Source organism: Zalophus californianus, chromosome 1 (genome assembly GCF_009762305.2).
Source record: "Zalophus californianus isolate mZalCal1 chromosome 1, mZalCal1.pri.v2, whole genome shotgun sequence".
Taxonomy (NCBI): domain Eukaryota; kingdom Metazoa; phylum Chordata; class Mammalia; order Carnivora; family Otariidae; genus Zalophus; species Zalophus californianus.
Window position 1 is genome coordinate 29,039,537 of NC_045595.1, and position 11,236 is coordinate 29,050,772.

The window sequence follows — 11,236 nt, forward strand, 5'->3', positions numbered from 1 at the left end:
TACTTAGGTCTCAGCTCAAACATCAGCTCCTCCTCTCTGGCTACCCTATCTTAATAGGTTACCCACCGCCTTTTATATCACAGTACCTTCAACTCTTCCCTCCTAGTACTTGGCATCTTATATGTGCATTTGTTTGCCTGAATATTGTCCATCTCCTCCACTGGACTCCTGAGGGCAGGGACTGTGCCTGCCTTGTTCACCGAGGTAGAACCACAGTTAGCACAGTGCCTGACATACAACAGGCCTCAGTAAATGCTTCCTGAGTGAATATGTTAATGATGAGCAAGGCAATGACTCACACGCAATAAGAACTGGCAAGAATATAGTTGGAGATTAGGTACAGAAACTGGGACTCGAGGCAGGTCAGAGATTATCCAGGTAGGAGCCCAGTGAGATCCATGGTCAGCGCAAGCATCAGCATCGACTCGGATTTGCTATTGGACCTGTTACCAGGCTGTCATCCCACATTCTACCTGCCTGCTTACCTTAACTTCCAGGTATTACATACTTCCAAATCCTGGGCCCACTCTCCACTTAACCTGCCCCTGGTGCGGGCAGCTCCTACCACACCAAGAGAGTGTCACAGAAACCTGGCCAACCCCAAGTACCAGACGCTGCTGTGCAGACCCCTCAAATCCAGTGATTTGTATTATAATCGTGAGAGTAACTAATACATGCCAAGGGCTTTATACATACAGCCTATTAAACCCTCACAGCATCCATAGTCAGCTACCACTGTAACCCCCAATTTAAAAGTGAAGAAACAGACTTAGTCAAGAAACCTACCCATGGTCCCACATCTGGTAACTGGTAGAGGCACTTGCCTTCGTTTATAGATCTCGATCTCTGAGCTCAAAAATAATAAAAACGCGGGCGCCTGGGTAGCTCAGTTAAGCGACTGCCTTCACCTCGGGTCATAATCTTGGAGTCCGGGGATCGAGTCCCGCATAGGGCTCCCTGCTCGGCAGGGAATCTGCTTCTCCCTCTGACCCTACCCCTTCTTGTGCTCTCTCTCTCTCATTCTCTCTCTCAAATAAATAAAATCTTTAAAAATAATAAAAGTGAAAAATACAATAATAATAAAAATAAAAGCTAACATTTACTAAGAAATTACTATATGAGAGGTGCTGTGCTAATATTTTATATAGATCATCCCATTTTCTTCATACCTACCTATGAGGTATGTACTACTATATCCATTCTGGAGAAGAAAATAAAATTCTGCAAAGCAAAACTACTTGCCCAAGATCACCCTCACACTTGTAACAGAGTGACACATGTATTTGTGAACCCTAAGCAATGCTATTTATTCATGACATTAAAACAGAATAGCAACAGAGTAGGAGCCATAAGGAACTGGAGCCTTGCTTTCCAAGTGTGGCCCACGGACCAGCAGCATTTGCATTACCTGGGAGCTTGTAAGACATGCAGAAGCTTCTGGCCTCACCAGGCCTTTGCATATAGTTCCAGCCAGTCCCCAACCCACAGGAGTTGGACTCAGCTGTTTCATCTGCGCTAGGAAGCCAAACACAGCTAATTCCTCTAGGCCAGGGAAGCGTTGGCCGGTTGTCCCTCCAAGTTCAGAGCCTAGAGGAAGCCGTAGCTTAGAAGAAGCTTTCTGCCCTGCCCCAAGGGGCCTAGAGACAGCTTCAGCTGCAGATTTCTCTGTGGCCACTGGCTGCTGAAGCTTCCAGGCCTTGATATTACCTGCTCAGTCAGCAGATCCCAGCAACTGTGATTTCAAAGCGCAGGGCCCACCTGTTGTTTTGGTACCCCAGGATCACTTCCCCTCTTCTGAAGGTTCCAGGACCTCCCATTGATCAGGGCGGCCTCTCTGTGTAAGGACCACACAAGCTGTGCACAGCACAACTCCGGAGGGCACCATTCACAGACATATTTGTAAAAACAAAAAACGTTCCATCCCCCTCCACCCAACCATCTTTTTTTGTTGTTAAACCTCTTCATAGGCTCTGCATGTCTTTCCACCTCTCGGTTGCCTTTTCCTGCCCTCCTTAGGATCACTACCTCTCCATCCACCAGCTTCATTCCCAGGAGAACGTGAACAGGAATTGCCCAGGCTCCAGAGTTGAGAGAAACAACCTTACTCCAGCAGGTTCCAGCCCCCCTCCTCTGCCTGTCCTCTGGGCTCCAAGCACAGACACAATCGCCTGCTTCTGGGTATCATTTAAATGTCTCCTGGCACAGCCAAGTAGGTACCATCCTGCTTTAATGTGGGGACTTAAGACAGCATTGAGTTCTGGGTTTGGGGAGTGGGGTTCCCAAAATGAAGACATGGTAAGAAGACTTTAAGTCTTGCAGAAAATGAAAATTTTGTTCTTACCATATACCACACACTTCAGTGATTAAATGACTGCAGACCATACTGTCCTCCAAACTGTGCCCAACTAAAATATGCATGCATTAAACCTCATGAGGGAGTACTGATACTTCCACATTATCTACGATAGGTTTTAGCTCCAATAGCTTTGAGTCTGAGAAACTGCAAAATACACTGAATTTTAATGGAAATCTGATTGTTAATAAAAAGAGGTAAATCCATAACAAGGAACACTAATAAACACATAAATAGACTCAGAAAGAGTCTTTAAGTTCCAGAATACCATCAACATGGGCCTTTTGCAAACCTCTTAGCAAGTTTCTCGTTTTTCTTTTCATTCCTACTTATATATCATTAAAAGAAAACTTTGGCCTATGTACAAAATATCCCTAAAATATGTAATTTTTTAACTTTATTTTAAACCCTCCAACAAAAACAGCTTTTCCCACTCTCTTTTTCTCTCTGTTAAGTCAACACAGTAGAAAAATAAAACAACTACATTGTGAAATGACCTCCTAGTGAGTAAAAAAGCTCAGGAAAGGCTGAAAAATGAAATTATGGTGCAGGTAATAGAAATTCAGGCCAAGAATGCTCCTGGATGTTGGATATAAGGTTTTAAATACAAATATTCAGATACAAACAAACCTAAGGACATATATTTTCTATAAGGAAAAAGAAACTTTTAAGAGGAAAGGGTCCCCATACATTATGGATAATCCAGCAAATTAAAGACATTTAACCAAATTAGCCTAATTATTCTGCCATGAAATGGAGGGTGAGGGTACCTATAAAAAAAAAAAAATTAAATGGGCTCCCCCTGCTCAGCGGGGAGTCTGCTTCTCCCTCTCCCTCTGCTGCTCCCCCTGCTTGTGCTCTCGCTCTGTCAAATAAGTAAATAAAATCTTTTTAAAAAAATTAAAAATGAAACTAATCTTTATAATAGGTAGCTTCTCTGGAAGCATTCATTTCAGGCTACTGAATTAGAATGTACAAATGTTACTGGTTAAGCCCCACGCTGGGCATGGAACCTACTTAATTAAAAAAAAAAAATTTTTTTTTAATAAAAATTTAAAGAATGTTACTGGTTAAAATGGGTTGTAGTTTATCTGAACAACAGTTTAAACCTTTACGGTAACGCAGCCACAGCTCATGAAAGCATGTAACTCAGTTTCTTTCTTTTGAATGTAGTTTTAATGGGTTAATATTTTTTTCAGCAATGAGAAATAAAACAAACTAATTATCAGGTAGAGAAACACAGCCTGAAACAAAACTGAGAATCCTGACTCAAGTGAGCACTCGTAGAGATACAAGGGCACTGGGGGAGAGAGTGGGGCATGGATTTCACTTCAAAAAAATCCCAGAACACAACCTATAGTTAGTTCATCAAATTCCAGGAGAGCTTTGTGACAAGGCTTATCATCTCTTTCACGCCCAAAGCCTTCAAAATGCTACTTTCTAGATACTTCTCTCCCCGCAAAGGACTTTCACCTGTTAGACTATACCTGATTCATTTCATGATGTTCTGTTGTTAGAATCAGTTGTTCTCATTCCTAAATGCACTTCAGAATCACATGGGAAACTTAAAAAGGAAAATACCAATGCCTACCTCCCCTTCACACTCTGATTCAATTTCTCTGGATGGGACCAGCCCCCGGCGACTTGAACTTGCAGCAAGGGTTGAGAACCATTGGTTGAAAAGCAATCCAAACAGGTTAAAATTATGTAAAGAAGGAGGCACTATAATTGGGCTTAAATAAATTTACATGAGGAGGCAAAGTGCCTCAAATTCCCATCGTAATCAGATATAAGATGGTACTTTAGGATCCCAGGGTTTTTTTCCATCAAATTTAGACAGTCTCGATTACACAGGAGAAATATATCTAGTTGCCCATAATACTCAAGTTTTTACCAAGGACTGAAGAAGTTTGGCACTTCACATGCGAGATAAAAACAAAAATGGTACAATTAAAAGTGATCTATTCCAGGGGTGCCTGGGTGGCTCAGTCAGTTAAGTGACTGACTCTTGATTTCGACTCAGGTCATGATCTCAGGATTGTGAGATCGAGCCCTGCATCAGGCTCTGCACTGGGCATGGAGCCTGCTTAAGATTCTCTCTCTCCCTCTCCTTCTTCCCCTCTTCCCTCTCTCCCTCACCCCCCCCAAAAAAAGTGATCTATTCCATCTAGTATTCAAAATATGATTTTTAAAAAAAAGGTAACATGGAGCAGGGTGCACGAGGTCAGACTTATTAACAACAATAAGAGTAAATTCGAAGCTACTGTTTCTTGAGTGCCAAGCACGCTCTATGGGTTGCCTCACTGGAAACCTAAAACACTGCTCTGCAAGAGGAATTATTACCTCCATTTCACAGATAATAAGGAAACTGAGGCTAAGGCTCCGTGAGACTAGGACACCTTTCACAGAATCACACTGCAAGTGACTGATAGAAGCAAGACTAGAATCCAGGTCTGTGACTCTCTGGAGTCCATTCTCTTAACCACTACCATCTCTCATCTAGACCACTCAAGAGTCTCCTCAGTACTGGCTCCTCAAAGTACAGTCCACAGACCAGCAGCATCAGCCTGTTAGAAATCCTGAACTTCTGGCCCATTCTAGATGTACAGAATCAGAACCCACAGCTTAAGATCAGCAGGAGATTCATATGCACATTAAAGTTAAAAAACACAGGCCTACCTGGACAATTCTCTCTCACAAATTCATCATCTTTACTGCAACCACACTTTTATTTTTTTTTTAAGATTTTATTTATTTATTTGACAGAGACACAACGAGAGAGGGAACACAAGCAGGGGGAGTGGGAGAGAGAGAAGGAGGCTTCCCGCGGAGCAGGGAGCCCGATGCGGGGCTTGATCCCAGGACCCTGGGATCATGACCTGAGCTGAAGGCAGACGCTTAACGACTGAGCCACCCAGGCGCCCCTGCATCCACACTTCTAAAAAACAAATCCTATCATTTCATTTCCCCAGTTAAGACTGTTAAATGGTTTCCCAAATGCCCTTGGAATAAAGTCCAGAATGCTTTTACAATACAGGTAACTGGACTTTGCGTAATATCTCTGGTGCGTGCCTATGCAGCCTGATCCCCCCACATCCCCCCAATCCAGTGATTTTTATACCCCAGACACAGAGATCTTCTTTCCACTCATCGAATCCCAATAACCCCCTCTTCCTTTCCTACTTCCTCCCTCCCTTCCCTCCTTTCTGCCTTCCTGCTTTCCTTCCTTCCTCTAAGCTCTTCCCTGCCTAAAACCGACCACCACCCACCACCACAACCAACTCATGTCAGCCACATTCACTGCTGTATCTCCAGCGAGTAACAGTGCAGTGCCTGGCACAGAGCTAGGAGCAGGATAAATGTGCTGAATAAGTACATGCTTAGGCTACTGAACAGCAAAGGCTGTTCCCTTTGCGCATCTGCTCTTTACTCTTTCCCATTTTTCCTTTCCTGTCCCCTACACCAGAGACCTCTCTTCTCTCACTCACCTCCTTATCAGTAACCTCATGGCTGTTGCAGTTGTCAGCCTTAGAGAGACACGCTGCCATGCCCACATGTCCATTGCCCTGCGGTTACTCACCAACAGGGTGATGACTGTTTCACTTTAACCCTGAGACACCTGGAATAGGCCCAGTCCTTTCCAGAAGTAGACAGAAGACCCCACCAACAGGGGCAGGCCACTTTTCAATCCAAGATTCAATAAAGAGATGGAACCACAGATCAGGGACCTCTCAGAAGGCAACATAAAGTCAAAAGCTTCACTATCGCTCTACCCACACAGAGTATGACTGAGCCAACAAGATCGATTATCAAAGTTGTGGTTAACTTCATACTTTAAATGGGATGGCCAACCTTGCTATTCTAAGAAACCAAATGGCAAATCCTTTTATGAAGCAGATACCTGCCTCAAGTTTAAATGGTGAATAACCACAATGTATTTTCATATACTGTTTACATTAATAACAAAAATAAGAGCTACTATTCATCTGTTGAGTACAAGCTACTGAGTACCTGACAACACACTCAAGGTTTTAAAAACACTATCTTATTTAATCTTTATCCTCACTTAATGGGTAGAAATGCTTATAATCCCTATTTTACAGAAGAAACCAAGGGCTAAGTTACCTGCCTCTTAGGGCAGGGCTGGGATTTAAATCATAGGCCTCCAACTACCACTCCCTATGGCTCTTTGCTATGTTTTGCTATTTGGATCACTTTCTCATCTGAGAAATCACAGACATGAACATTCCCAAAGAAACAGCCCCTTAGAAGATGACCTCAAAGGCTGAGATTTTTCTTCGCAATGTAGACATTGAAAGGAAAGTAACCTGCCACATCTTATATTTCAAAGCATTTCTATCTTAAAAGAGATTCAAGAAAAAGATGTGGGAACAGAGCTCAGGGGTGCTTATGAATGCAATTTCACAAATATTTTTTCAGTAGCTACCTGTGGTCAAGCACGTGCTGGAAGCTGTTAGCTGGGAGAGTGCTGGGCAGGGCAGGGTGCTACAGGAAGGGATGGGGAGACCATCGCCCATAGTGACTGTTTCAGGAATGTTTAGCCAGTAATTTATAAAAATGTTAGTTTATTATCTAACTAGGTAGAAAGCAACTTTCACACACAGGAGGTGAGTTACCTGCTTTAGTATCTATGAATACATAATTGAAAGGGACTGTGTGTCTTCTAAAACAGAAGTAGTACATAATTCAAACAACTCATGTGTTCCTTTCTGATACCCCATATTAGAGGGTCAAACCGTAACTTGTATGAATACAAACACAGTATCAGATTTTGTTCTCAAGGGTCTGAAAGAACAAAAGAGAAAAAAGCACTGGGAGCCAAAACAAGACATTCCCAAAATAGAAAGGGAGCATACTGAAGTCACACGTATATACAAATAAAGAGAGGAGTACAGAAACATTTCCTAAAGAATTCCAGCAAACACTTACAGAGATAAGAATAGGATGAGAACACCAAGTAAAAGAAATCATGAGCCTGAAAGGTCACATACATTACTATGAGGCCTCCAGAAACCTGTCTCCTTGCAGAAAGGGCATGAGATGAAGATCATGGATCCCCCTCCTCATTTATAAAATGAAGGAGTTAGATTAGATGATTTTTAAGGTCCTTCTAGCCCTAACCCATTAGCTACTTTAATCCATGTGGCCCCTTCACCTGAAGAAAAATGAGCATATAAAGATGTTCAAAAAACTTTTGTTGAGGGGCGCCTGGGTGGCTGTTGGTTGAGCATCTGCCTTCGGCTCAGGTCATGATCCTGTAGTCCTGGGATCGAGCCCCCGCATCAGGATCCCTGCTCAGTGGAGAGCCTGCTTCTCCCTCTGCCCCTCACCCTCTCTGTCTCTGTCTCTCTCTCTCTCTCAAATAAATAAATAAAATCTTAAAAAAAAACTTTTGTTGAATTAATGAAACATTACAACCTTACCAATAAGAAGAGACTTTACAACAACTGGTCCTGGCCTGTGGCCTACAAAGAACAAATTAGAAGAGAAACCATTATCTAAACAGTTTCACATCTGGTGCTCCTTCTAGCTGACTGCTGGTAGAATGAAAATAACTCTGGACTTGGAAATAAGACACTTGGGTCTAGTCTCATCTCTGACACAAACCAACTTGTGTGACCTTGAGCAAATGGCTTTACCACCTGGGCCAGTTTCCTCATCTCTAAAATAAAGGTGTTATAAAGCTATATATAGCCAACATTTGTGGAACCTTTACTATATGCCAGGAACTGTTCCAAGATCTTTGTCTTAAATTTAAATGATCTCAAAGGTTTTTGCTGCTCTAACATTTAGTCTGACTACAGAGGAAACATGGTATGATGGAAAGATTCCAAATTCTGTACTCAGAAACGTCGGACTCCCTTCTCGCTCTGTTAGGTGGGGTCTTTTTTTTTTTTTTTTTTTTTTTAATTTGACAGAGTGAGAGAGAGCACAAGCAGGGAGAGTTGGAGGAGAAGCAGGCTCCCCACTGAGCAGGGAGCCTGATGCTGAGCTCCATCCCAGCACCCTGGAATCATGACCTGAGCTGAAGGCAGAAGCTCCTGACTGAGCCACCCAGGCGCCCCAGGCGGGGTCTTTTTTTAAGCAGAAACTGTTAAACAGACTACGTTATCTGAGTACTTCTGTTCCCTAGCTGAGTTACTTTGGACAAGTTGCTTAACTTAGTTTTCTAATATGTGAAAAGCATATAAAATGGTTCTGTCTCTCATATAGCTTTTGGGAGGATTAAACTATAGTAACTAACTGTAATATATATTAATAAATACACATATATTACATTTTATTACTAGGTGTGTGACCGAGGACAAATCATCTTCTCAAGGTTTTTCCTCAACCACAGATGGGAGGTACGGTGTTACGAAAAGAAGTAATGTGAACATTTTGTAAACTGTCAAATGTTAGCCGTGTTTGAAAGCATGCATATTCCCTAATACTTGGATAAGCCTATACAATACTCCTCTAATACCTGTAACAGCATATACAATCAATGACAACGGCAACAATAATAAAAGACATCTTTACTAGACATATCTCTCCACTCCCCAACAACAAAAGACTTTTTCCTAAACATCTCTCTAGTCCCCGCTCACAGCCGGTGGACACAGAAGGGGGCAGCCAAAAACGCAGGGCCATATGGAAGTTGTAGTTCCGAGTCAAAGGGCCGATCCACAAAACGGCTGAAATGAGACTTCATTTCCCAGGAGACACCTCGCCGCACCAAATGGCACGCTGGGAGATGGAGTCCCAACCCTCCGAGAAACAGGCAGCGGGACTCCAACTCCCAGACGCCTCCGCTACGCAGGCCGCCAGCGGTAAAATGGAGTCGCAGAGGGAGAGTGAGCGCACACCCGGCTTAACAGGTGCGACTAGGGGCCGCTCTTAGTCCCAGGCCCAGCACAGGTGAGGGCCTTTCTACAACCACCGGGATCATTTTCTGCTGGTCCCCAGCACATTTCTTGAGAGATCCGGAATAATAAAGCAGTAAGTTTGCAAGTGGCAGACTTTCACAAACAAGACATTTAGCTTTCCGCTCCAACCAGCATCCTTGGGCCACTTGGGCAGAGATCTTTAAGCTCTCTTTTCCAAGATAGAACACTGAGTGGCTGGTCCAAGGTAACACACCAGATGGAGAATTTGATCCTAGAGAGGAGCCTCCAACTCCGGTTCCACTAACCAGCCTCCCCTCTCCACCCCCCTCCCCCCCGGCCCCACACGGATATACGTTTAAAATCCCCACATATTTTTATATAAAAACTACATTAATCCATAAAATGCCAAACGAGCTTGGAATCGAGTTACCCCACCAGAAAGAATTCACTGCTTTTTAAAATGTTTTTAAAACATCAAATGTAAGATAACTCCCAAAATTCTGCCTTCCCTCTACCTACTTGGCTCCTTTCTTTGGCACACGTTCAGCCCCTTCCCTTTGGGGAACCCAGAGCTGGGTGTTTAATACAGTTCTTTGGGGCAGCGACTCCTGCTACTTGCCTGTGAGACTGGCAAACCCTGCAAAAGCGGCCCTTGCCAACTACACCACCAGGTCTGGGCGCTGGGGCGTCCCTGGAACCGCTGGCGTCGTCCCATGCCTCAGTTTACACCCTTATGCAGCAGATGAGGGGCGGGTTAGGGCTGGTGGTCAGAACGGGTCCTGAGGTTCAGGGCATAGAAGGGTCTTTGGGGCAGACACACCACCACCACCACCACCCCAGGAGCTGTGCAAGCCAGACCCCGCCCCACTGGACTGCGGGTGTATGGACCAGACGCGCGTGGAAAACAAGACCCGCACCCCAGAAACACTCTTCGACTGGGGCTTGCCCCCTGCCCCTACCTTCCAAGATCTTGGCAGCTGGGAAGTGAAAGGCAGAGGGAGGGAGCGCGGGGCAGGAACGGCACCTGGGCGTGTGCCCACGAGGGTGGCCGCCTGAGGGACCCGGGAACAGGAGGGCAAAAGTCCCGCGACTGGACGGAACGGAGAGGGTACTACAATTCCCAGATGGCGCCGCGGCGGGGGCGGAATCTAAGATGGCCGCTGGCCTGAGGACAGAAGTGAGGGCCAATAGGCATAAAGTATGCGCCTACACCGAGCCAATCAGAAGCTATAATGACAACTCTGATTCAGGGGTGAGAAATATTGTTTCTCTCCGGAGAGCAGCTGAGGTGACAATCCCGTTGGAAAGGGATTTTTGTCATAAACTTCACAATCTTTCTTTTTTTCCAAATGGCAAAAGAAATAAGATTCTTCAGGCTGTGCTGCCTTTTTTTCCTCCTTATTTCCTCCTAAACGTGTTTAACTTACCACCCCTCCCCCGCCACGCCCCACTACTCCTCACAGGTTGGATTTTCTTTCACTTCCTCTACTCACTCTGGATCGTGTTTGAATCCTTAAGCCTTCTTTTCTTTATGTTTTTCTCATAACACGGGCTCGCAGACCTTTACTTGATCGACTTTACGACTACGCTCGGCCTTTCCTGGAATCCTAACTAAAATTGCACCGGGAACTCCCTTGTCCCTTCCTTTCTTCCTTTTTTTGTGCTATTTTTCTACTTAGCACTTGTACTTACCAAACACTGTATGTAATTCATTTATCTATCTTTTTTTATCGTCCTGTCCTCCAGAATGAAAGATCTAGGCAGATGAAGATTTTTGTTCTGCTTACTGCAATACTTCTAGCACCTGGAAGTATGTTTGGTATATATATAGTAGGCACTCAGTAAATATACTTTAATTAAATGAAATCTAGAGTAGCCTTTACTTTCTATTCTCCCTTTCTTCAGTGCAGATCAATTAAATCCATCTCTTGACGACCATGGGGTCCTTGTGCTTGCTCCCTTTTCAAATTCAAAATCATTCTCTCAATATAGT

At 44.0% G+C, this 11,236-nt stretch overlaps 1 protein-coding gene across 8 annotated transcripts in view; it reads right to left on the bottom strand.

Moving 5' to 3' along the window:
* FHIT (fragile histidine triad diadenosine triphosphatase) overlaps nucleotides 1-10,334 on the bottom strand; it is a 1,457,066-nt gene extending 1,446,732 nt beyond the window's left edge. For 6 of the 8 annotated variants that reach the window (XM_035725007.1, XM_035725006.1, XM_027587841.1 and 3 more), the window contains exon 1: nucleotides 10,203-10,321. The gene's annotated coding sequence lies outside the window, so the exon portion shown is untranslated. Of the gene's footprint in view, nucleotides 1-10,202 lie in introns of all 8 variants that reach the window. The other 2 variants (XM_035725008.1, XM_027587842.1) reach the window with 2 other exon arrangements.
* Nucleotides 10,335-11,236: the final 902 nt, after the last annotated feature.